Raw genomic sequence first — 27,104 nt, 5'->3', positions numbered from 1 at the left:
CCCTCCCTGATTCATATTCACACATGGTTGGTGCCAAAAACAAACTCTCGTCGGCATATATTCGGTGTATGCAAGATTACCGTCCTATCCCCAACCGACTAATGTTGTTGTGATGTAGTAGAAATTTGAAACGGGGGCTAAGTTTGTAAATTTCCTCGCATTTGAGACAAGCGCGCCCTGACTACATGGTTCTCCCTTCCTCTCTACCTCCCTTTTCCCCATTCGTACTCCGTGGGTGCCAAAACACCCTCTCCACCCCACCCTCCTCCGTCCGACGCCGTCCGCCACCCCATCCACCGTCGTCCTCCTCCCCCATGCCGGAGCTGATACCCCGACGCCGTCGTCCATTACAAGAGATCGACCTCTCTCATCCATGCCTTCGGACCGGGATCCTTGCATCCCGTCCTCTCGCTTCATCCCCGCCGTCTTCCACCTTGCCGGCGCCGCTCCTACGACCGTCTCGTCCACCGCGCCCCGCCGCCACCGTCTACCCTCCTAGATCTGCTTCCACGCCGCCAACAGCCATCGCTACCGCAGCACCATCAAATTCTCACCAGATGCGTACACGGCACCGCACCAGAGGCGGTACTCTCTCATATCTGCTCAACTTATTTATTGCAGCAAGAAAATAGATTGCCACCGCTTTACTCTGATTTCTTGTCTTGGTTGCGAAGTTGCCTTTGTCCGGTTTGCACCTTCAGATCCGCCATGGCATGCTCAACACTATACTCCCAATGCTTATGGTTTTCCCCTTTTATATTCCACACTAGTTAAATCACAGTAGACTAAATTTCCAAATTGGGTCAGTCAATTTTTCAGAGCTCACCGGAGTTCGCCGGTGCGATCCAAGGGGCTCAGGTGGTTGTGGGGCGTCGTCGAATGAAGAAAACTCGACGCGGGTGGGGGGTGGGAGTGGCGGAGGAACACAGGCGTTGGGGGCCGGTGGTCCGGCCGACGGCCTGTGCGGTGTTCTGTATGGGAGGAATCACAGACAAGGAAGAAGAAGGGTTAGGAGGCGTAGGATCTTCATCCAACCGCCTGAAATGGTCGAGAGACAGCTGTGAGTTGCATTCTTAATGCGCTCTAGTTCATCATGTGTGGGCACTGCGCAACCAACATTTTATTATCCAAAATCTACTTGCTCTTCTTTACCATGTTCGATAGAGCCGTGACACAAAACGTAGGACCGACTCCAGCAGACTGTACCTATACTAAACTGGCCACACCACTAGCCCCACCACACAGGACCTGCACTCCAGCAAAAGGTATACCGATTTCATTTGCCATAGCACCAGCTGTACCACAGAAAAATCCCACTCCAGCAAAAAGTACAGCAAGTCCACCGGCCGAAGACCTATCCCAACTGCAGAGACGGCCAATTCCTGCAGATTGGAACCCCATTCTATTTATTCCCAGTTTAAAAGACAATGCTTTCAATGTTGTTAGGGACTACGTGCATATACTCCCATCATGGGAAGATTATTGTGAACACAAACACCATTTTCACATCTTCCTGTCCAACTTACGTATAAGTGCTATTATTCATGGTCATTATTTTCCTGTTTTCTACTGATTGAACACATCAATGATTTACATTACATTGTTGTAACTAGGCGAGGGTCAATCTGGATAGTCATGACGAGGAAAGCTTGCTTGTGCTTTTCAAGGAAGCATTGCAGCAGTATCGGTGTTACGTGAGGAAATCACACTTTGGTGGCAAATTTATAAAGGAATTTCTGGTGAAGTCTCCTATGCTAAATTTAGAAGACATTGAATGGAAAAACATTGTTATGCACTGGTCTCGTTCCCAGGATGAGGTACTGTCTATGAAATCACATGACAATTTGAACTTCTACTTTTCCACATGTGCCTTACGGATCTTGTTTGCAGGAAATCTGCTCGAAGAAGAATTCCGGTTTGAAAAGAACGACAGGATATCACAAATATGCTGCCCGCTGCTTTGCTCTTGTTAGTACCTGTTGTCCTGTATCACTGTACTTGCATACATACCTGGTTCATTATGTGACAGCGGTATGCATGATAGCTTGCTTATCAATTGTTCGCTCCAAATTCTTTAGTATCCAATGCCAATGTTTTTTTAGCTCTGCATTGTTCTTGTAAGTACATGCTGTCCTTTATTAGTGTACTTATAAGGACAGGTAGTTGTTCATGTACCATCACTCTGCAGCTTATTTTCCTTTGCCCTCCATTTTCTACACATCAGATCTATATTTACTCTTACCATAAGGTTGGTACTGAAGAAGTTTAGTTGTGCATTGCTCTTGGCTATACCTTTTGCCTGTATTGCTGCACTTACATTTATAGCTACTTGGTTATGTAGCATCACTCTTCATCTTATCTTAAATATTCTCCATTTTTTCGTATATTATCACATCTATATTTACTCTTAACAAAATGTAGAATAAAGGCAATGCTTATGAAGAAGATTCTATGGTAAACTTCTTGAATTGCCCCCCCCCCATCAGCATGGACAAGGCCTTTATAGAGCCGGTCTTCACCAATAATGTAAGTTTGCCCATCCCCAGCCTTCAAACTTTGTTGTATATATTTGGATAGGCATGACTGCAATAGCTGTTTATTTTTGGTGTTTGCATCAAATTGCATGTTTAAAGTTTATTATGTACTCCCTTCGTTCCAAAATAGACGACCCAATTTTGTACTGAAGTTAGTATAAAGTTGGGTCATCTATTTTAGAACGGAGGGAGTAGTTCATAAACAAAAGTTTGTCCTTTCTAAATTTAAGTTTTCAGCTGTACAACCAAGTTCCTTATTCATACCATGTAAATTAAAGTATACAGAGCAAGTGATCTTCTTTTGCACTGCATGTATCCTTCTGTTCTTCATCCGTAATCCAGTGGTGTGGTGAACCTATCCACTGCAGCACAATGTCATATTCTGCAATGTCTTAACTATGAACAATGTCATATCATTCTACTACTCCCTCCGTCGGAAAATACTTGTCATTGAAATGGATGTATCTAGATGTATTTTAGTTCTAGACACATCCATTTTGATGACAAGTAATTCCGGACGGAGGGAGTATTATTTAAACCATCTCTTTATTTGCCAATATGAAATGGGATAAATTGACATCACACTAACCATTGATACTTATGAATTCTTGATCTGTAATCCAGTGGTGTCGTGAAGCTGCCAACTCCTTCACAATGTCATTTCCTGCCATGTCTTGACCTGAACAATACCATATTGTGTTAATGAAATTTTAAACTGTGTCACTTTATTCGTCAGTAAGAAATGTGATGAATTGTCAGCACTGATACTTTTATGTGCAAAACCTGTCATTTGTCTGCTTGTTTATCTTTCAGAGTGAGGATGATTTAAGTGTTGAACAAGCGCAGTCTCATCATCTTGCTCAGCTGCTTGCGCTGCAGCTCCCCAGCAGGGCTAACCTTTCTTGAACTCTATTGAAGTGCTGTCGGTTTTGTATATTATTTTGTCGGCGTGTTTATTTGCACTGGTGGCGATCTTTTATGCCCAGTGTATGTAATCTGCTGTCTGCTTGTGCTTTATTATCATAGTGGTGAACTTTGATGCCCAGTGGATGTAATATGTTGTGATTTCTTTATTGTATAGTCCAGGTTTTTTCTTATTCACGATGCTGCAGTTATTTTACTGTCTTCGCAGTAAACCGGCCAAACCGTAAAATTACGGTACGTAATTGGGCCGTCATGCAATCACGATGTAGGTTGGGCCTGAAACGTGTCGAACAGCTAACGGGCCGGCAGCGGCCCAAAATGAACCCCGGCCCATGATTGTGCGAATAAAATCACGGGCTTTTAACTGGCCAAAATTGTCTCGGTCCTTCTTTGGCCCAATCAGATATCAGTTGCGAGCAGGCCGGATGCAAACTGGGCCGTAGTTAGGCCCAACTATATGACGGGCATTTAACAGGCCAAAATTAATATAGGGCCGAAATGTTAAACGGGTCCTTAAGAGGCCAAAACTAATGTCAGGCCGAATTACTAAGTGGGCCTCTAGCAAGTGGGCCCAAAAGCATAGTGTCCAGTTGACGGGGCGAATCTGATATGGGCCATAATTGAGCCCATAACCTCTTAAAAGGCCGTACCTGATCTGGGCCGTAATTTGGCCCAGAACGTGGTAGGCTTTTAATGGGCCGGATCTCATATGGGCCACTATTAGGCCCGGAACGTGGTGGGCCATTAATGGACCGGATCAAATATGGGCCGGCATTTGGCCCAAAACATGGCAGACAATTAATGGGCCGGCCTACTAGGGTCCTCAAATTCTTGTGGGCCTACAGTTGTGCCGGCCCATTAATGTCGGCAGAAATCTTGTGGGCCTTTAGCCGGGCCGGCCCATTATGATCCGCAAGAATCTTGTGGGCCTTTACCTGGCCGGCCCATTATGGCAAACAAAAATCTTGTGGGCCTTTACCTGGGCCGTCCCATTATGGACCGTGAAATCTTGTGGGCCGTTAGCTGGGCCAGCCCATTATGGCCCGCAAAAACTCGTGGGCCTTTAGCTGGGCCGGCCCATTATGGTCCGCAAAATCTTGTGGGCCTTTAGTTGGGCCGGCCCATTTAAACTTGATGGGCCGGTCCACGTGTCAACATATCATCGGCGCGTCTCGCCCATTGGATGAGTGACACCTGTGCTAGCGCGGACCTGACACGTGTCTCCTCCAGCCAATCATGATTTTACACGTGGAAAATCCCCATTGGTCGGGGCTGTTAATGGGTTATCGGATCCAAAACCCGACCCGATAGCTTAACGGCGTTCCGTTACGGTGGATGCCACATGTCGGTCACCTTTGACGAAAGCACTTCTGTGACGCGCGATTTATCATCATGGAAGTGGACACTTCCGTAATGATAATTTTGGTAATGTCATGGAACACTTCTACGACAGCACTGGTATAACTATCTGGATTCTGTCATAAATTTGACATGGATGTACATGCATGACAAAAAACGCGACCTATTGTGACAATCATGTATCATCACGGAAGTGTATTTCTTTTGTAGTGTAATATGATTTGAACCGTGTCTCTATTTTGATTTGGCAAGACAATGCAGTGACCATAGGACATAGATATATGTTTGTTTGATGCTTTTATTATGTACTACTTGGCAATAGAAGACTTGGTAGTTTAGTCCAGCTTATAATGAACTGGTTCACCAAAATGAGTTTCATATACTAGTACATGCTAAACCTGTTATGTGTCTTCTTGTTTCTTCTTTTAGAATGCTGAAAGAATATTGGGGAAGAGGGCCTTATTAAGCAATGGTAAAGGAAGTACTGCAGATAATGTTCAGGATAGTGAGACATCCTTGTTGGTCTCCAACAAGGCTGATAAAACAGCGAAGGAAAACTGTCTTGAAAACAGTGAGACAACCCCAAAGTAATGTCTTGATTTAGTGTTCGAGTTACTGGCCACTACTGTTGGCACATGCTATTCAAACTCACTATCTGAATCAGTTTGGTTTCTTGAGTCTCAACTATAAGCTGAAAGACACCAATTACTTGTGCTGCAACAAGAAGTCGAAGGACTACAGAAGTCCCTGGATCATTGAGATGCATATTTTCTGGTGTAATAGCAAGCGTTGGAGGATTTTAGCACCAAACAGGACAAAGCTAATAAGCTTGCTAAGCTTATTGCCAGCATGGTGGATACCCAGGATAATGTTTCTTCACCTCTTCTGAAGTTGTTTCAGTTATGGACTTGTTTTGCTGCCACGTTTATTTGCACTGGTGGCCAATTCAGACGGCCAGTGTATCTAATATGCTGCTTTGTTCCCTATATTTACACTGGTGGCGAACTTTGATGCCCAGTGGATGCAATATGTGTAATAGCCGCAATAGCCTAGCGTTAGTTGCTTGCTTATTTATTTCCTTATTGTCTTGTTTAGTTGTTTGCTTGTAGTCACTGCAGTTTTTTTCCCCGTTTTTCTAGTGGCCATAATAACCTATTTTTATAACTATGCCACAATAACCATGGCAACACACAGACTATTGTAACCATGGTCCTGCTACCTGCTGTTGTGACTAGGGCCCTCCTACGGACCATACGATCCATGGGCCTTCTACGAGCCATAGGATCCGCGGGCCGTAGGATCCATGGGCCTCCTATGGGCCGTAGGATCCATGGGCCTTCTACATGTCGTCTAATCTATGGGCCTTCTACTGGCCGTATAATCGTTTCGCCAAACATGGGCCGTACTATTCGTGGACCAATAATGGTCCGCAAAATGGGCAATAAACAGGCTAGAGTAGAAATCGTCTGTTTTATGGATCGGCCATAATGGGCCTGTCAGAGTAATGGGCCACGGGTAGGCTAACCCAAGCCCAGAGCCTTTCAAAACATCGGGGCTGACTGCGCCCCTCAAGACCCCACAATGAAGAGCCGCCTCCTGGGAGGCGGCGGCGACTGTCCCTCACAGCCGAGTCCCAGAGACGGCTTCGGGACAAGCCGACTCTTGGCTGGCGACTTCAAGATAAGACGACTATGGGAGTCGGCCCGCGACTCCAACCCTCTCCTACCTTCGCCACGATGGCGGGGCGGGGGACGGTCATTGCGTGGCCGTCTCTACCCGCATACGAGGGGCTGGCATGGCTACAATGCGCCGTATCACTGGAGATCTCCATCGCGGCGCGGCACTGTTGCCATGCCGGTCCTGACCTCAGCCTTAGTGGGCGGCGCACTGGGCCCACGACGCCTGCCTGTACGGCCCGAAGACGGCAGGACCGCCTGTCAGCGGGTGAACAGAAGACGGCAAGAGCGCCTTGAAGATGGCCCCGTGGGAGTCGCCCCCCTGGAGTCGGCCGGCCCCTCCCACGGGCCCCGCACGCCATTAATCAGACAATACAGGGAATGGCGACAATGATCGCCTGCCAGACGGCGGTACTGTTGCCATGACCCCGTGACCAAGCCAGCGTCATCAGAAGCACTGCTACAGTACCAGGCCTGTCTGCGGGGCCCGCTAGTCGGCGGGCCCTGGAAGTCGGCGGGGAAGACGGCGGCCTGAGAGACAGACGGCTAGGACCCGCGCCCAGCCGGAGTACCATTGTATCCCTTGGAGGGCAGGCCTATATAAGCCCCCCGGGGCACCCATGCAACGGGGATAGCCTCTTTAGCATTTAGACCGATCACACAGGAAGGAGGGAGCTAGCCTTGCCCTCTCCTACCTCCAAAAACAGCTCTAGGAGCAGCCTTGTATTCACTTTTCCATAGTGACCATGCGGAGACCCCGCAGAGCAGCAGTAGGGGTGTTATCTCCTCAGAGAGCCCTGAAGCTGGGTAAGATCCGCCGGCGTGCATGTCTTCGCCTCATCCCACTTCCGGGCACCGGCGACGTTCTACTCGCTCCCACCATGATAAGCCATCCATTGGCATATGTCGTACCCAACCCCCGACAGGGCCATTATAGGCCGTATTTGATGACGCTATGAAAACAGCCCAATGGGTTAACGGGCCACAAACAGTCCGACTGTAACCACAGGTTAAATTTTGCCAACAAGTGGAACAGGCCATTAATGCACCGTAAGTAACTGAATTCTGGAAATGAGCCCACGAATAAATGGGTCCTTAGAAGGCCAAAAGTTAACACGGGCTGGAAACAGCCGACGTAATAATGGGTTGTTAATGGGTATAAAGCGATACACTGTTTGTTATGGGCCAGTTTCATCCCGGGACTTTAATGGGCCCAGAGTTACAAAGGGCCTCCTATCGGCCGAAAGACGTCATGGGCCGTACATGGTCCGGAAGTTACAACAGGATGGGATCATATTGGATGGCCTAGATGACGCCACTGGGCCAAATTGGGGTAGGCCGTAACGGGCCATGAGTTAGCGGGGTGTAAATGGGCTATATGCGAACATGCCATTAACAGGCTTTCCCTGGGCCGGCCCGCTACCTTTTGACCAAGTCAAATGGGTCGGCCTTTTCACTAGAATGGGCCTCTATTGGGTCGTGCCATGTGTCGACGTATCATAGGCGCCTTCGGTACAATGAGTGGATGACATCTGTCCCAACGGTGAGCCGACACGTGGTTCCTCTGGCCACTGAGAATTTTACATGTGGATAATCCCCATTGGTCCGGGCTGTTAACGGGTTATCGGATCCAAACCGGAACCCGATAGCTTACCGGCGACCCGTTACTGTGGATGCCACAAGTCGGTTACCCTTGACAAAAGCAATTCCATGGCGCGTGATTTATCGTCATGGAAGTGGACACTTCCATGATGATAATTTTGGTAATGTCAAGGAACACTTCTATGACAGCACAGGTATGACTGTCTTGACTCTATCATAAAATCTTCATGGATGTACATGCATGACAGAATGTGACCTACTGTGACAAACATGTATCATCACATAAGTGTATTTTTTTGTAGTGCGTTCTAAGTAAATTTGCATGTGTCACCTCTAAATATTCAAATGAACATATGTTTTTTATGCCTGGACCGCTCATGGAGCGACAGGGGATGGTTAGTATCTTCCATGCTAAGCGGGTCATTCTCATGATGACTGCCTATTCACTCGTCCTTGCATGAGTGGGGCCGGTAATAGGGATGCCCAGTCCCATAATGAGAATTGCAAATCATTAAACAAAACACCCCCGGGACTGTTGTTGGTATGGAAGGCACGCGTGGACATCAAGCCATGGCTTGTGTTTGCTGGTGGAGGGGGAGTAAACTTTAGTTTTATCGCTTGGGAACTGCCGCTAATGTGTTTAGCATGGAAGATGTTGAAAACTCTTGGTCGTAACGTTGATAGGAAGGGTATGCCTCCCAAAATTTTATTTATCTCTGATTGAGACTTTGATCTCTGCCACCTCTACAAATCACTGCTTCCCTCTGCAAAGGGTACCTATTTACTTTTATGTTATTTCACTTTTATTGATTGAGTCATCACCTTCTCAAACAAGCACCAGTCCTGAGAGCACTATTGTCATCCTCATGCATTATGTATTGTTAATGTTGAATGCATCATGACTGGATCTCTTCTACCATGGATTACAATTTTTAGTCGCTACTTGAACTTTGGGGGTGCTCTGCATTTATGTTTTGTGGTCTCAAAAAGCGCCAGCGATATACCATTATTGTCATATATCATGATTTTTTTGACAAAGTGTTGGCATTTGAAATATTTTATTATTGCTTGCTAGTTGATTTTGCCGTTTATATGAGTGAATATAATTTCTACGAGTTATTGTTAGCATGGTTAGTTATGATCTTTTCTGAAAACCTGGGTGCTATTTAAGCATATATATATGGATACAAGAACAAAAGAGTTCGTAAAAGTTTTTCTTATCACTTACAGATTTTCAACTGAATTGCTTGAGGACAAGCAATGGGTTAAGCTTGGGGGAGTTAATATGTCTGCATTGTATCTTACGCTCTACATCTTGTTTTGGACTCTAATTTGCATGATATGAATGAAACTAACCCAGACAGACGATGTTTTTAGCAGAACTACCATGGTGTTCTTTTTGGGTAGAAATAGAAGTTCTCGGATTTGGACAAAACTTTTTGGAGAATTATTTTGGAATAAATAAAAAATAATGGAACCAAGACCCACCGGAGAGGGGGGGGGCCAGTTGCAAACTAGGCACCAGGGCTCGCCACCCCCCTCAGGCGCGCCTTGGTGGGTAGTGGGGCCCACGAGGCTCCGCTGACCCTAATTACCGCTGACCCTAATTACAACTCTATAAAATCCTATTTTTGCAGAAAAATTAGGAGAGGAAGTTTCATCGTGTTTTACGATACGGAGCTACCGCCATCTCCTATTCTTCATCGGGAGGCCAGGTCTGAAGTCCGTTTAGGGCTCTGGAGAGGGGGATCTTTTGTCTTCATCATCACTAACCAACCTCCATCACCATTTTCATGATGCTCACCGTCGGAAGTGAGTATTTTCTTCGTAGGCTTGCTGGATGGTGATGGGTTGGATGAGATTCATCATGTAATTGAGTTAGTTTTGTTAGGTCTTGATCCCTAGTATCCACTATGTTCTGAGATTGATGTTGCTATGACTTTGTTATGCTTAATGTTTGTCACTAGGGCCCGAGTGCCATGATTTCAGATCTGAACCATTTATGTTTTCACCATTATATCTATGTTCGTGAGCCGATCTTGCATGTTATGTGCACCTATTACGTGTTATGATCCGTAAACCCCAACGTGAAAATAATTGGGATACTTTCCGATGATGACCATAGTTTGAGGGGTTCATGTATTCACTATGTGTTAATGCTTTGTTCCGGTTCTCTATTAAAAGGAGGCCTTAATATCCCTTAGTTTCCTTATGGACCCCGCTACCACAGGAGGGTAGGACAAAACATGTCATGCAAGTTCTTTTCCATAAGCACGTATGACTATTTACGGAATACATGCCTCCATTATATTTATGAACTGCAGCTAGTTCAGTGTAGCCCTAGGTTATGGCTTATATATGATGATTATTATCCAACATTATGACCGATCAAATGCCTATGAGCTTTTCACATATTGATCTTTGCTAAGTTACTATTGCTATTTCCATTATTACTCTCGCTACAAAACTACTTCCACTACTATTACTATTACCGTTACTATTGCTATCACTATAAAGCTATCATATTACTGTGCTACTGAACACTTTGCTGCAGATATTTAATCTCCAGGTGTGGTTGAATTGAAAACTCAACTGCTAATACTTACAGATATTCTTTGGCAACCCTTGTGTCGAATCTATAAATTTGGGTTGAATACTCTACCCTCGAAAATTGTCGTGATCCCCTACACTTGTGGGTTATCATGCACCTGGAAATATGGACCAAGTAGCACAATCAGTGTGAGTGTGGTGATTCAAAAACCAAAAGACTTAGAATGAAACTATTGACCATTCACTTCAAAGCAATAGGGTTGCTATAAGTTTTGAATTTACGCATCATATTTCAATTGTAGGTATTTTGGTTAGAAACAACACGGGGACCAAGAAATGAACGGAGATGGCAAAAAGTATTACTATATCCAGAATTCTTAAGCTGTGGAGAAATTCTCACAACATTCTTGATATAGGTTAATACTCCAAGGTAGAACATAAAATAATCTAGGTAGAAAGGAAATCAAGATACCACAGAAAACATGAACAAGTTTGTGCTGGGGGGAAGGCAAGAATGTTGTCGATGATAACAAAAATCATCGAGGGGAAAGGATGGTATTTCTCACCATGAATTTGATTGATATACTGGAAGATCTCAGAATGTTGATGATGATCACGAGAGTTTTGTCGAGAGATTTCATGAAGATGTAATCAATTGGCGATGACATCAAGTCAAAGGAATGATGAAGCGAAAGGTTATTGGAACAACGGGTACAACACAAACTAGAAATCAAGCTTGTTGTTCAAGGAGAAATGATATGACGAGGAATATCAATGTAAGCTTAGCTCATCGTCAAAAATTGTGCTCCAGGAAGGCAGGTAGCAAAGTTAAAATTTAGCAAAATAAAGATATAGTCGATCAGGCTAGGAATGAATTGAAGGATTATTAAACTCGTAATGAAAATTAATTAGCTTATTGAATCAAAGTGCGGCATCGATTCACTATCGGTGTGCTTGAGTGACTAATAACTCAAAACCCGGAGGAAATCTGAAATCATTGAGAAGCAATACTAGATGAAGACTCATACGAAGTAACACAATTCTTTGATATTCTCGACATACTGGAGGGTAATACTCAAAGGAAGATCAAAATAGAGGTTGTGGAGATGTATTGATCTACAGAAGACAAGTGCTTTAACTTGTCTAAGAAATGGAATCGAGGAGAAAATATGGTCGGAACCACGATTGCAAAGGAACAATTCACAGATACCAGATGATAATATATCAAGGAAATATTAATTATTATACGAACCTTCCATGGTAAGATCTACATCGTGTCCATGGGCATGAACACAAAGTTCTAGGTCGACTCCCACTTCTTCAATGCATGATCCTTTCATTTACTTCTCGCTTCGGAAGAAGTTGTAGTGCTGAAATTTTATTTGGCAAAACACTAGAAGAGTAAGACTCATGAAAACTCTTGGGTTCACACGGATTAGGGGAGGCATAGGTTCAACCCATAGGGCAACTTAGGAACATATACCAAAAACTTCAAGAGTAAAAACTTAAGCTCGGAAGTGGAGCATGGTTGACAAAAACAGGGGATACAACTTACCAAAGGCATTATGTATCAGGGGAAGAACTCACAAGGATTATAAATAAGCAGAACTGTTGGATAATAGTCCATCAGAGGATCTAGCGGACCACAAAGGATCTGATGTGAGTATCGATGTTCGACCAGAAGAAGAAATAATGTAAAGGCATCGGATTATAGAAATATCTGGATAATTTTGAAGCTTAGATACAAAGAAATTATGATTTCCAAATCGGGGGATCAAAAGTAGAAGCTTTGATCAAAAGATAAGTAAGTAGAATAGACATTGATCGCAAATCACTCAAGGTTTGACTTGCCAAGAACCAGCTCATGTCTGGAGCGATGTCTGAGCTAAAAGGATGAATTCTAGTTTTGACTGATGATCGCGACCATTCACAAACATATCAAATCAAAGGCTCAAAATGACGATGACAAAGGATACTAATGAATATTGCTGGACATATGGAACGCAACCATAAGGCATGCAGACAAGTCTTTCCAGTGTAATAGTTGGTAGAGGATTACCGGAAGATCGCATAGTATTTTGATGTATCTTGTGAATCATATGAACAAATAGCAATGAACAATTCCTCGATAAGTGTGAAGAATTATTCATAGGGGTATTCATGCGGAAACGAGCCTCAAGGTAGTACGTAGAAAGGATTCTTGGGACAACGGAAAGTATTTTGGGGCATCTTGTAATAACAAGAGAAACTGGCGATGAATGTATGAATGGTAAGTATAGGTCGTTATCCATAGGAATTTATCAATGGTAGGGAATTGCAACGGCGGTGGGCACAAGGGTCTCGGGAAAACATCGAAGAGTATCTTCAGAATCTTCTAGAGAATCAAGCCATCATATGTAATGAGGGGCTTTCTGGGAGGAAGTAGTTACGAGAACCTAGAGTCAAAGTTAGCAAAATCATTTAACCCGAATAGAAGTGAGATCGACAAGGAATAAAAGATCATAATACCACCCATTTGTGGTGTGGGCCCATAAGCCACACAACAATGTTAGTAAAAGTTTTCAAATACTAGGCTCAACTTCGGCCAAGGAGTTGGAAAGGGGGTTCCTACATGCAGCTGGCTCTGATACCAACTTGTGGCGCCCACGATTCAATCATACACTAATCATGCATGCAAATGTGTATGATCAAGATCAGGGACTCACGGGAAGATATCACAACACAACTCCATACACAAATAACATAATACAAGCTTTATATTACAAGCCAGGGGCCTCGAGGGCTCGGATACACAAGAGTCAGCGGAAGCAACAATATCTAAGTACAAACATAAGTTAAACAAGTTTGCCTTAATAAGTCTAGCACAAAAGCAATGATAGTCGAAAAGAAAGGCCTCCTTCATGGGTGCCTCCTACCTACTCCTGGTCGTTAACGGTCTCCACGTAGTAGTAGACTCCGTCACGGGTAGTAGTAATTGTCTCCGACTAGCATCTGGCTCCTGGGATCCATCATCTCATCGCAGCAGTCGGGTATGGGAAAAAGAGGTAGCAAAGCAACCACGAGTACACATCCAAAGTACTCGCATGACTTACATCAGATCTAAACTAAATATGCCTCAGTATTAAAGGAATGGGGTGTATCTTTGGACTGAACTATAGAAATGCCAAAAGAGGAGGGAAAGCCTGGATTATCAAACACTAGCATATTCAATCATCTTGCAACATTCAGAAGAGTACATAATAGCATTTTATAAGTACCAAGCATGTTGTAGCATTACGCCCAGAGATCCTTTCTCGACTCCCTGCGAGAAAGCAATCTTGGAGCCATCATATTCATTTCACATCTCAATATCCAGTTCTCGTTGTATAGATCGGGATACAACTCCAAGTTGTCATGTTACCGTGGACACAACAATTCGAATAGATAAACTTCCCTACAGGGGTGCACCACATTAATCAACACGCTCGATCACTCTGGCCGGACACACTTTCCTGGGTCATGCCCGGCCTCGGAATATCAACACGTCGTAGCCCAACCTAGGCTCAACGCAGAGGCCAGCACACCGGTCTACATCCTAAGTGCGCGGGGGTCTTGGGCCCATTGCCTGTTGCACTCCTACATGTTGCGAGGGCGACTGAGATAAGTCTTGGAAACCTCCTTTACAAGGCAGGTTCTTACGTGGACCACCCGAGCGCGTGCCGCTCAGTCGCTGACGTCAGGAAAGCTTCGGTTGATACATATGACACCGAGTGCCCATATATGTTCCCGCGTGGTGGTTAGTGCATATAGGCTAGTTGCCAACACAGATCAAATACCCAAATCCATTAGTGTCTTGGGAGCGTGCGGTAACGAGCAGAGACTCACGGTCATGTGACCCCGTCGCCCCGTCTCGTCAACTTACGGCAAGGGCCCGGAAAGCTCGGTCGTGCCATGTAGAGATCTCGCAGGTACCCCACAGGTTAACACGACTACACATCAACTCACGGGTACCCCTTAGGGCCGACCCGACTTCAACATGGTTCTATGGTAAAGTCAAAATAACCATGTGTCCAAAACAGCAAGGGGAAACCCAAGGAATCACCCTTGATGGATTCCCACTCCATGTAACCATCAAGGTGGACTTGGAGGAATCACCCGCGATGGTCCACACTTGAGGGGTTGCACGATAGACTCGTTATAGGGAGTGGTGAAGGAGGAATCACCCTCGAAGACCACGACCGATTAGCTACACTATAGAGTTAACATTAGAAGTGCTATACGAGGTATAACCTCAGCACTCAATAGTAGCTCTGTAGAATCATACAACTAAGGGGGTGTGACGTGATGTGTCGGGATCTAGACGTCGATCACGTTGATCGAGTCACCTAGTAATCCAGTGGGGGCAATAGGAACAAGAAGGGGGTCACTAATGGATCACTAACCAATCTATACTAAGTAGTTTAGGATAAGCAGGTAAGGTACGAAAAGAAGGTTACAAAAGCAGGCTATGCATCAGAATAGGAGCAATCATTTCCAGTAGAAAAATCTAATGCAATCATGAGAGAATAGAATGGGCGATATCGGAATTATTAAGGAGGGTTTGCTTGCCTGGAAGCTCTGCTAAAAACGAAGAAGGGTCGTCGGTGATGTAGTCGATCACCGTGGCATCGGCAGCAGTCACAGGGTCTACGGGAGGAGAAAGAGGAGGGAGAAACAAATAAATAATAGGCAAACAAAAGAACTAAAATCCTGACACGGCAATACGCGGTGCTATGGGTTGACCTAACGCAATGCTACACGTTGCAGATGGAGAGGGAAAACATCCAAAGGGGTTTTCCCGGCGCTTGGCATTTTCTAGACAGGTGAAAGAGAGGGGATAGTTCCATGTTCAGCATGTCAGGGGCATTTGATAGATGAACGGATTGCATATTCAGATTCATTGGATTTTTCTGAGCAACTTTCATATATAAATTATTTTCATCTGACTTAAAAATTATTTTTTATTAATTTTCAAAGTTTTAAACATTTTCTGGAATTATTATTATTTAAAATAATTTGAAAATAGAATTGTGGCGTCAGCATGAGGTTAGCAGTCAACCCAGCTGACTAAGGTCAAACCTGACAGCTGGGTCCCACATGTCATACACAGTGGGCTAAACAGAGGGTTAAATTCAACTATTTTAGTTAAACATGGGGGGGGGGCACATGTCGGGAACTGGGGTTGCTCAGTCAGCACCGTTGACTAGTCAAACTAGTCAGCGGGGCCACTGGGGGCCACCAATCAGTGTCTATGGGGGTGGCCCCAGCGGTGCCGCGTCAGCAGGGCACTAGAGAGGGGCTCCAGCCATTTTCGTCGCAGAGTGCCCCGGACCTCGCCAGAAAATGGCCACGGGCCACCATTTGGCATGGGGCCGGCCGCGTTTAAACGAGCGGATGAGGCCGCATCCAGTCGTGGCGGTCTCGGAGGGAGGGGTGGCTGGAGCTGAGTGCCATGACGACGACGGGTAGTAGCGCTTTCAGGTGCTCCACGGGGACGGCTATATGGGGCTCTAGCGACTCGTCTATCCTCCTAGGCAGCATCTAGGGAGCGAGAGAAGCACAAGGCAGCACTTGTTCGAGCGGGGGAAGCACGGGAGCGTGATGCTCGCCGGCCATGGCGGTGGCCCGTGCTCGATTTCGTGGGGGAGCTTGGTAGGGAGGGGATCGTCATCAAAGAGAGAGGGGAGAGAAAGAAGGGCTCACCGAGCGTCTGTAGTTGTGCTTGCATGGGCTCAGGGGGCTCGAAGTCGCTGGATTTTGAGTCAGCGACCGACGGGGCAGAGGAGGAAGGAAGGCTTGGGGCGGCGTCGCGGGGGCACTCGGGTCCTCATGGCTCGGTGTAGAGGAAGAAGAAGATGCGACGGGGCTCTTGGGCAACCTGGCAGTGCTCGGGGTGGCCGGTGGCCGCGACAACAGCAACGGCAGCGAGCGGACGAGCTCGGGGAAGGGAGATATCAAGAGATAGGGAGAAGAGGAACGATCGGGCGAGGGGGGAACTGGGGGGTGGCGTCTAGGGTTAGGGTTGGTTGGGGGCGGCCTTATCCTCCTCCTCGTCGGTGAGGTGGTGCGGCGGGGCACGTTCAGCCATGCGCCCGGTCGGCTGTACAGGAGAGGGAGGCGACCGGTGAGGGGCAGTGGGCTGGATGGGCCGGCTCAGGTGGCTAGGCCCAGGGGGCAGGGGTGCTCTTCCTCTTTTATTTTTCCCTTTTCTGTTGTTTTCTGTTTTTCCTTCTATTTATTTTTTGTTTCCTAATTTCCTTTATTTGTTTTAGCTTTAGAAAATCTAAACATAGCAACTATATTAGCACCAATAATTAGGCTAATGCCACATTTAGGTTGAGGTTTAAATAAAATAGCTTAGTATTTTTACAAATTAAAAAGCATTTAATTTATTGCTTTGGCCACTATTTTAATTACTTTAGGGTATCTAAACACACTGTAAAAAGCTGATTCCACCACCAAAATTAGTTATGGAATATTTTCCACATTATGAACATTTTAGATCTCATGTTTGAGAATTTTGAATTTCACTTAGTATTTGCATTTGAATTTGACTGGTGTTTGAATCAAGGTGAGGTTTAGCAACATTAAATGGGATGCCATGGCACCATTAGCATGGAATTACTCTAGCTTAATTATCGGGGTGTTACAATCACATTCCTTTCCTAGAGCATCCAAGGAATCTTGCTGAGCTTGCTCATTATCTGCTTCAACATAGGCTGCAACTATGGAGGAATCATGACGAATATCGCTGGGTAACACAGCTTATGTGCCATAGACCATGAAAGGCGTGTATCATGTTGATCTGTTGGGGGTAGTTTGTATACTCCAAAGGACGGAGGGGAGCTCCTCGACACAACAACCCGGAGTACGCTCAAGAGGAACCATGAGCCTTGGCTTGATACCTCATAAAATCTCCTGGTTAGCGTGCTCTGCTTGCCCATTGGACTGAGGATGAGCTATTGATGCTACATCAACCTGGATATGCTCTCGTTGACAAAATTGCTTCATAGCTCCCTTGGACAAGTTAGTTCCATTATCAGTGATGATGTTGTGTCGATAACCAAAGTGAAAGACCAACTTTTTCAGGAACTAGACTATTCTGGTTGCATCACAATTGCTTATTGGCTCTGCTTCAACCCAATTGGTAAATTTATCAACAACAACCAAAAGGTGGGTCTTCTTGTCCTTGGATCGTTTGAACGGGTCAACCATATCAAGCCCCCAGATAGCGAATGGGTCAAATAAGCTAAGTAAGGAGTCGTCCAATCTGGTATAGCACAGAGAGCAGCCACCAACTGTGCCTCCAGGTCAGGTATATCAAGATCTTCCTCTGGCAGCAGTTTGACAGAAGGATTGTGGAGAACATCAAGGAAAACGTTAGGAGGGACCAGCTTACGCTGAGAGCCAAGTCATGACAATGCATCAGCCGCCTTGTTGATCCACTGATCAATGTGATCAACCTGATAACCTTTAAAATGTCCTGCGATATTAGTCACTACTTGTCAATAAGCCGCCATGAGGGGGTCCTTGGAATCCCACTTGCGAGAAACTTGTTGAGAAACCAGATCAGAGTCGCCAAGGCACCTGACCGGGCTAAGATTCATCTCTTTGACAATATGGAGACCGTGAAGGAGGGCCTCATATTCAGTTGCATTATTAGTAAACATAACAAAACTTGTCACCTTGAGGGGAAGATAAGATGACTCCAGCCCTCGAGCCCTCCTATTGCCTGGAACCATCAAAATGAATTGTCCAATACGTTTTGTCTGGCTTCTCCTTGGGAACTTGAAGTTCAGTCTAATCATTGATGAAATCCACCAATGCTTGAGACTTGATAGCTGTCCAGGGCACATATTTCAGATGATGCGACCCAAGCTCAATTGCCCACTTAGCCACCCGACATGTGGCTTCCCTGTTCTGGATGATATCTCCCAAAGGGGCGGATCTTACCATAGTGATGGGGTGTTCTTGGAAATAATGTTTCAACTTGCGACTAGCCATGAAGACAGCAAACACCAGTTTTTGTCAATGTGGATACCTCTGCTTGGATTTTGTTAAAACCTCACTGATGTAATAGACTGGCCTCTGAACTGGATATTCCTTGTCAGCCTCCTTGCACTCCATGACAACTGCAACACTAACCACTTTATTATTAGCAGCAATGTACAAGAGCATAGGCTCTTTGTCAATAGGAGCGGCCAGGATGGGCGGCTCACCCAACTATTTCTTGAGGGCTTCAAAAGTTTTATTCGCAGCGTCGCTCCAGACGAAGTGATCAGTCTTTATCAGCATCTGATATAAAGGAATTGCCTTCTCATAGAGGCGGCTTATGAATTGGCTCAAAGCGGCAATGCGACCCGTTATACGCTGGACATCACTGATGTTGGTCGGCTTAGCAAGGGAGGTCACCGCCTTGATTTTCTCCGGATTAGCTTCAATTCCTCGCTTAGACACCAGAAAACCTAGCAATTTGCCTGCAGGAACGCCAAAAACACACTTGGTCGGGTTAAGCGTCATCTTATAAACCCGAATTCCTTCTTTTGAGACTTGGCCACAATATCATCAACATAAGCATGAACATTGCGCCTGATCTGATTGTGAAAATAATTCTGTACGCAACGCTGATAAGTAGCTCCCGCGCTTTTAAGCCCAAAAGGCATAGAGACATAGCAGAAGGCCCCAAAGGGTGTGATGAAAGCCGTCTTTTCCTGATCCTCGGCATCCATCTTTATCTGATTATAGCCGGAGTAAGCATCCAGGAAACATAAACTCTCACACCTAGCTGTGGAATTGATGATATGATCAATGTAGGAAGAGCAAATTGATCCTTTGGGCAAGCCTTGTTAAGGTCTGTGTAATCAACACAGATTCGCCAAGTTCCGTTTTTCTTCAGCACAAGCACTGGATTTGCCAACCACGCTGGGTGAAAAACTTCCACAATGAACCCGACAGCTAGGAGCCAGGCCACTTCTTCCCCAATAGCCTTGCGTCTCTCCTCATTAAAACAATAGAGGTATTGTCGGAATGGTTTCATCTTTGGATCAACATTGAGGTGGTGCTCAACGAATTCTCTTGGTACACCAGGCATGTCAGAAGGTTTCCATGCGAAGATGTCCCAATTCTCACGGGTGAGCCACTTTTCTATTTGGGATCCATGCCAGTCCCAATAGTAAACTTTTGGGATGAGTCGCCAGGGGTGAAGTCAACTTCTTTCGTGTCCTCGGACAATTTAAACTTGAGCAGGGGATCAGACTTTGTGATCGGTTTATTCAGGGGGGTCCTGTCAACCAGATCAACATTGGATGTATAAAACTTCAACTCCTCTGTTGTGCAGGCTAATTCAGCATAAGCTGCGTCCCATTCTTCACACTCACGACAATTTTTTTCTCACCATCGACCATGATAGTGCCCTTCGGTCCAGGCATTTTGAGTTTGAGATACACGTAGCAGGGCCGGGCCATGAAACCAACATAAGTCGGCTTCCCAAATAGAGCATGATATGGGCTTCTGATCTTGACCACATCAAGCGTCAAAAACTCTTTTATGTAATTATACTCATTACCAGACGCAACTTCTAGTTTAATCCGCCCTATGGGATAGTGATACGTCCATTTTGCATCATGTTTTCCTACTGTAATTTATGTTGTTTTATTGTATAATAATGCTTTTTGGAGTAATTCTAATGCCTTTTCTCTTATAATATGCAAGGTATGCACCAAGGGGGAGAATTCTGGCAGCTGGAAATATGGACATGAAGAAGCTACGCCAAGCTATCTATTCTGCACAACTCCAAATGAGCTGAAACTTCCCGATGATTTTTTATGGAATATTTAAGAATTATTGGAGCAAATAAGTACCAAGGGGGCCACCAGGTGGGCAAAACCCACCTGGGCGTGCCAGGAGGCCCAAGCGCGGCTTGGTGGGTGCTGCCCTCCTCGGTCCACCTTCGATGCCCATCTTCTAGTATATAAGTCATTTTGACCTAGAAAAAATAATGAGAGGACTTTTGGGACGAAGTGCCACCGCCTCGAGGCGGAACTTGGCAGGGGCACTTTTGCCCTCCGGCGAAGCGATTCCGCCGGGGGAACTTCCCTCCCGGAGGGGGAAATCATTGTCATCATCATCGCCAACAACTCTCCCATCTTGGGGATGGCTATGTTCATCAACATCTTCAGCAACACCAACTCCTCTCAAACCCTAGTTCATCTCTTGTGTTCAATCTTTGTACCAAAACAATAGATTGGTGCTTGTGGGTGACTTGTAGTTTTGATTACATCTTGTAGTTGATTACTATATGATTTATTTGGTGGATGATTATATGTTCATATCCATTATGCTATTTAATACCCCTCTGATCTTGAGCATGATTATCACTTGTGAGTAGTTACTTTCATTCTTGAGGTCATGGGAGAAATCATGTTGCCAGTAATCATGTGAACTTGATAAGTGTTCGATATTTTGATGATATGTATGTTGTCATTCTCTTAGTGGTATCATGTGAACATCGACTACATGACACTTCACCATATTTGGGCCTAAGGGAATGCACTGTTGAGTAGTTATTAGATGGTGGGTTGCGTGAGTGACACAAGCTTAAACCCCAGTTTATGTGCTATTCCATAAGGGACCGATTGGATCGAAAACTTTAATGCTATGGTTAGAATTTATTCTTAATACTTTTGTCATAGTTGCAGATGCGCGAGAGGGTTAATCATAAGTAGGAGGTTTGTTCAGGTAAGAATAGAACCTAAGCGCCAGTCCACCCACATATCAAATTATCAAAATATCGAACACGAATTAAGCCAACATGATGAAAGTGACTAGATGACATTCCCATGTACCCTCAAGAACGCTTTGCTTATTATAAGAGAACGCTTTGCTTATTATAAGAGACCATTTTGGCCTATCCTTTGCCTCAAAAGGATTGGGATACCTTGCTGCACTTTTTTTACTTCTATCGTTACTTGCTCGTTACAAATTATCTTGCTAGCAAACTACTCTGCTACTTACAATTTCAATACTTGCAGACATTACCTTGCTGAAAACCACTTGTCATTTCCTTCTGCTCCTCGTTGGGTTCAACACTCTTACTTATCTAAAAGGCTATAATTAACCCCATATACTTGTGGGTCATCAAGGCTATTTTCTGGCGCCGTTGCCGAGGAGTGAAGCGCTCTTGGTAAGTGGAAATTGGTAAGGAAACATTATTACTACATGCTGAAATTTATTTTCACTTGCTACTATGGAAAACAATCCTTTGAGGGGTTTGTTTGGGGTATCTTCACCTCGATCGGAACCAAAATTAGTTTCCCCTCAACCTACTGCACCTACTGAAAATATTGAATATGAAATTTCTTCGGGTATGTTAGAACAACTGCTAGCTAATCCTTATGCAGGAGATGGAACCGAACAACCTGATATGCACTTGATATATGTGGATGGAATTTGTGGATTGTTTAAGCTTGCAGGTTTACGCGGAGATGAAGCTAAGAAGAAGTTTTTCCCTTTATCTTTGAAGGGAAAAGCATTGACATGGTATAGGCTATGCGATGATATTGGATCTTGGAACTGGAATCGTTTGAAATTGGAATTTCATCAAAAAATATATCCTATGCATCTAGTTCATCGTGATCGGAATTATATATATAATTTTTGGCCCGTGAAGGAGAAAGTATCGCTCTAGCTTGGGGGAGGCTTAAGTCAATGTTATATTCATGCCCCAACCATGATCTCTCGAGAGAAATTATTATTCAGAATTTTTATGCTCGACTTTCTCGTAATGATCAATCCATGATCGATACTTCTTGTACTGGTTCTTTTTTGAAGAAGACTATTGGATTCCGGTGGGTTCTTTTAGAAAGAATTAAACACAAATCTGAAGATTGGGAACTCGAGAAGGTAAAGAGTCAGGTATTGAACCTAAGTTTGATTGTGTTAAATCTTTTATGAACACTGATGCTTTTCAAAAGTTTACCACTAAATATGGACTTGACTCTGAGATAGTAGCTTGCTTTTGTGAATCTTTTTCTGCACATGTTGATCTCCCCAAGGAGAAATGGTTTAAATATCACCCACCAATTAAAGAGGAAGTTAAAGAACCGGTAAAAGATAAAGAAGAAACTATCATTTACAATGTTGATCCAGTTGTTCCCACTGCTTATATTGAAAAAACACCTTTTCCTATTTGGATGACGGAACATCATAAAGCTTCAACTGTTGTTAACAAAAGTTATATTAGAACACCCAAACCATCTGAACAAACCAGAGTTGAACCTAGTGTTGCTATTGTTAAAGATCTCTTAGTTGATAATATTGATGGACATGTTATTTACTTCTGTGATGAAGCTTCTAGAATTGCCAAACCTAAAGGAAAAGATAAACATAGACCAGTTGTTGGCATGCCTGTTGTCTCAATTAAGATAGGAGATCATTGTTATCATGGGTTATGTGATCCAGGTGTTAGTCTGAGTGCTATTCCTTTCTCCTTATATCAAGAAATTAAAGATGAAATAGCACCTGCAGAAATAGAAGGCATAGATGTCACTATTAAACTTGCTAATAGAGATACTATATCACCAATTGGGATTCTTAGAGATGTTGAAGTCTTGTGTGAGAAAATAAAATACCGTACTGATTTTCTTGTTCTTAGCTCCCCACAAGATGATTTTTCCCCCATTATTTTTGGTAGACCTTTCTTGAACACCGTTAATGCCAAAATAGGTTGTGAGAAACAAACTGTCGGTGTTAGCTTTGGTGATGACTCTCATGAATTTAATTTTTCCAAGTTTAGTAGACAACCTCATAAGAAAGATTTGCCTAGTAAGGATGAAATTATTGGTCTTGCTTCTATTGTTGTGCCTCCGACTGGTCCTTTGGAACAATATTTGCTAGACCACGAAAATGATTTGCATATGCGTGAAAGAAATGAAGTAGATAGAATCTTTTTCGAACAACAACCTCTGCTTAAACACAATTTGCCTATTGAAACTCTAGGAGGTCCTCATCCACCTAAAGGTGATCCTGTATTTGAATTAAAACAATTGCCAGACACTTTGAAATATGCTTATCTTGATGAGAAAAAGATATATCCTATTATTATTAGTGCTAACCTTTCAGAACATGAAGAAGAAAGACTATTGAAAGTTCTAAGGAAGCACATGGCTGCTATTGGATATACTCTTGATGATCTTAAGGGCATTAGTCCCACTCTATGTCAGCACAAGATTAATATGGAACCTGATGCTAAACCCGTTGTTGATCACCAACGTCGGTTAAATCCGAAGATGAAAGAAGGGGTAAGAACGGAAATATTGAAACTTCTGGAAGCAGGTATAATCTATCTTGTAGCTGATAGTAGATGGGTAAGTCCTGTTCATTGTGTCCCTAAGAAGGGAGGTATTACTGTTGTTCCTAATGATAAGAATGAGCTTATTCCACAAAGAATTGTGACAGGCTATATGGTGGTAATTAATGATAGAAAATTAAACAAAGCAACTAAATTGATCATTACCCTCTGCCTTTTATTGATCAAATGTTAGAAAGATTATCTAAGCACACACATTTTTTCTTCCTTGATGGATATTCTCGTTTTTCACAAATACATGTTTTACAACTTGATCAAGAAAATACCACTTTTACTTGTCCTTTAGGAACTTTTGCTTATAGACGTATGCCTTTCGGTCTATGTAATGCACCCGCTACCTTTCAAAGATGTATGACCGCTATATTCTCTGATTGTGAAAAGATTGTTGAGGTTTTCATGGATGAATTTTCTGTTTATGGGAAGTCTTTTAATGATGGTTTAAGCAATCTTCATCCAGTTTTGCAGAGATGTGAACAAACAAATCTTGTCTTGAATTGGGAGAAGTGCCACTTCATGGTTAACGAAGGTATTGTTTTGGGCCATAAAATGTCTGAAAAAGGCATTGAGGTGGAGAAAACCAAGGTTGATGCAATTGAGAAAATGCCATGTCCTAAAGATATCAAAGGTATTCATAGTTTCTTTGGTCATGTTGGTTTCTATAGGAGGTTTATCAAAGACTTTTCTAAAATTTCAAGGCCTCTTACAAATCTTTTGCAAAAGGATACTCCCTTTGTGTTTGATGATGATTGTATGGAAGCCTTTGAAACAATAAATAAAGCCTTAATTACTGCACCTCTTGTTCAACCACCTGATTGGAACTTGCCTTTTGAGATTATGTGTGATGGTAGTGACTATGCTGCTGGTGTTGTTCTAGGACAAAGAATTGATAAAAAACTGAATGTTATTCATTATGCTAGTAAAACTCTAGATAGTGCTCAACGAAATTATGCTACTACTGAAAAGGAATTCTTAGTAGTGGTGTTTGCTTGTGATAAACTCAGATCTTACATTATTGATCCTAAAGTAATTGTTCACACCGATCATGCTGCTATAAACCTTATGGAAAAGAAAGATGCTAAACCTAGACTCATTAGGTGGGTTATTCTATTACAAGAATTTGATTTGCATATCACTGATAGGAAAGGAGCAGAGAACCCCGTAGCTGATAACTTGTCTAGGCTTGAAAATATTCTTGATGACCCACAACCTATTAATGATAGCTTTCCTAATGAACAACTAGTTGCAAAAAATGTTTCTAATAGTACACCTTGGTATGCTGACTATGCTAATTACATTGTTTCTAAATACATATCACCTAGCTTCACATACCAACAAAAGAAAAAATTCTTCTATGATTTAAGACATTACTTTTGGGACAACCAACATCTTTATAAAGAAGGAGTAGATGGTATTATTAGATATTGTGTACCTGAGCATGAACAGGAACAAATCCTACGGAAATGTCACTCTGAAGCTTATGGAGGACATCACGCGGGAGACAGAACCGCTCATAAGGTATTGCAATCTGGTTTTTATTGGCCTACTCTCTTCAAAGATGCCCGTAAGTTTGTCTCGTCTTGTGATGAATGCCAAAGAATAGGTAATATCGGTAAGCGTCAAGAAATGCCTATGAATTATTCACTTGCAGTTGAACCATTTGATTTTTGGGGATTTGATTTCATGGGACCTTCTCTTTCCTCTAATGGGTATACACATATTTTGGTTGTTGTTGATTATGTTACTAAGTGGGTAGAAGCTATTCCAACCAGTATTGCTGATCACAACACCTCTATTAAAATGCTTAAGGAAGTTATTTTCCTAAGGTTTGGAGTCCCTAGATATTTAATGATTGATGGTGGTTCACACTTTATTCATGGTGCTTTCTGTAAAATGCTTGCTAAGTATGATGTTCACCATAGAATTGCATCACCTTATCACCCTCGGTCTAGTGGTCAAGTTGAACTTAGTAATAGAGAAATAAAACTAATCTTACAAAAGACTGTTAATAGGTCAAGAAAGAATTGGTATAAGAAATTAGATGATTCACTTTGGGCTTATAGAACAACGTATAAAAATCCTATGGGTATGTCTCCATATAAAATGGTTGATGGAAAAGCTTGTCATTTGCCTCTTGAGTTAGAACATAAAGCATTTTGGGCAATTAAATAACTCAATTATGACTTCAAACTTGATGGTGAAAAGAGGTTATTTGATATTAGCTCATTAGATGAATGGAGAACCCAGGCTTATGAAAATGCAAAGTTATTCAAAGAAAGAGTTAAAAGATGGCATGACAAAAGAATCCAAAAGCGTGAGTTCAAAGTTGGAGAATATGTTCTTTTGTACAACTCTTGTTTCAGATTCTTTGCAGGAAAATTCCACTCCAAATGGGAAGGACCCCATGTCATCAAGGAGGTCTATCGATCTGGAGCTATCAAAATAAATAATGTCGATGGCACTAACCCGAAGGTTGTCAATGGGCAACGAATAAAACACTATATCTCAGCTACGCCCATTAATGTTGAAAGCAATATTATCCAAACTTTGACACCGGAAGAATACATAAAGGAAACCTTCCGGAACACTCCAGAATCATGAAAAAAGGGAGGTATGTGATACAGTAAGTAAGCGGACTCCAAAAAATCCGCGAAAATATTTTTTGTCAGTTTTGGAATATTTAGAAAATTAGGAAAATAAAAAACTTTTAGGAAAGTGACCCTGGTGGGCACGATACACCAGGGCGCACCAGGCATGCCTGGCAGGCCCAGATGGATTGTGCCCACCTCGGGTACTTTCCGGACTCCGTTTTTCTTCCATTATTCTTGTTCCCCAAGATAAAAAATTCTATATATACCTCACGAACCTGTTAACCTCTGTATCATGGAGAAATCTCTTGCTTTCTTTTCTTGCTGTTTTCTATCAGATCCAATCCATCATGGCCGCTTCAAGCTCCTCCAAGGACAAGTTCTTCGACAACATCATCAACCCATATCTGCGGGAGGTGATGCAGCACCCTCAAGCTATCCAGATACGCGATGGGGTGCTACACATCTGCGATGTGCAAGGGCCAAGGGG

This window comes from Triticum aestivum, chromosome 4B (assembly GCF_018294505.1).
Source record: "Triticum aestivum cultivar Chinese Spring chromosome 4B, IWGSC CS RefSeq v2.1, whole genome shotgun sequence".
Taxonomy (NCBI): domain Eukaryota; kingdom Viridiplantae; phylum Streptophyta; class Magnoliopsida; order Poales; family Poaceae; genus Triticum; species Triticum aestivum.
The sequence above is the reverse complement of the archived record's forward strand: the minus strand, read 5'-3'. Positions refer to the sequence as shown.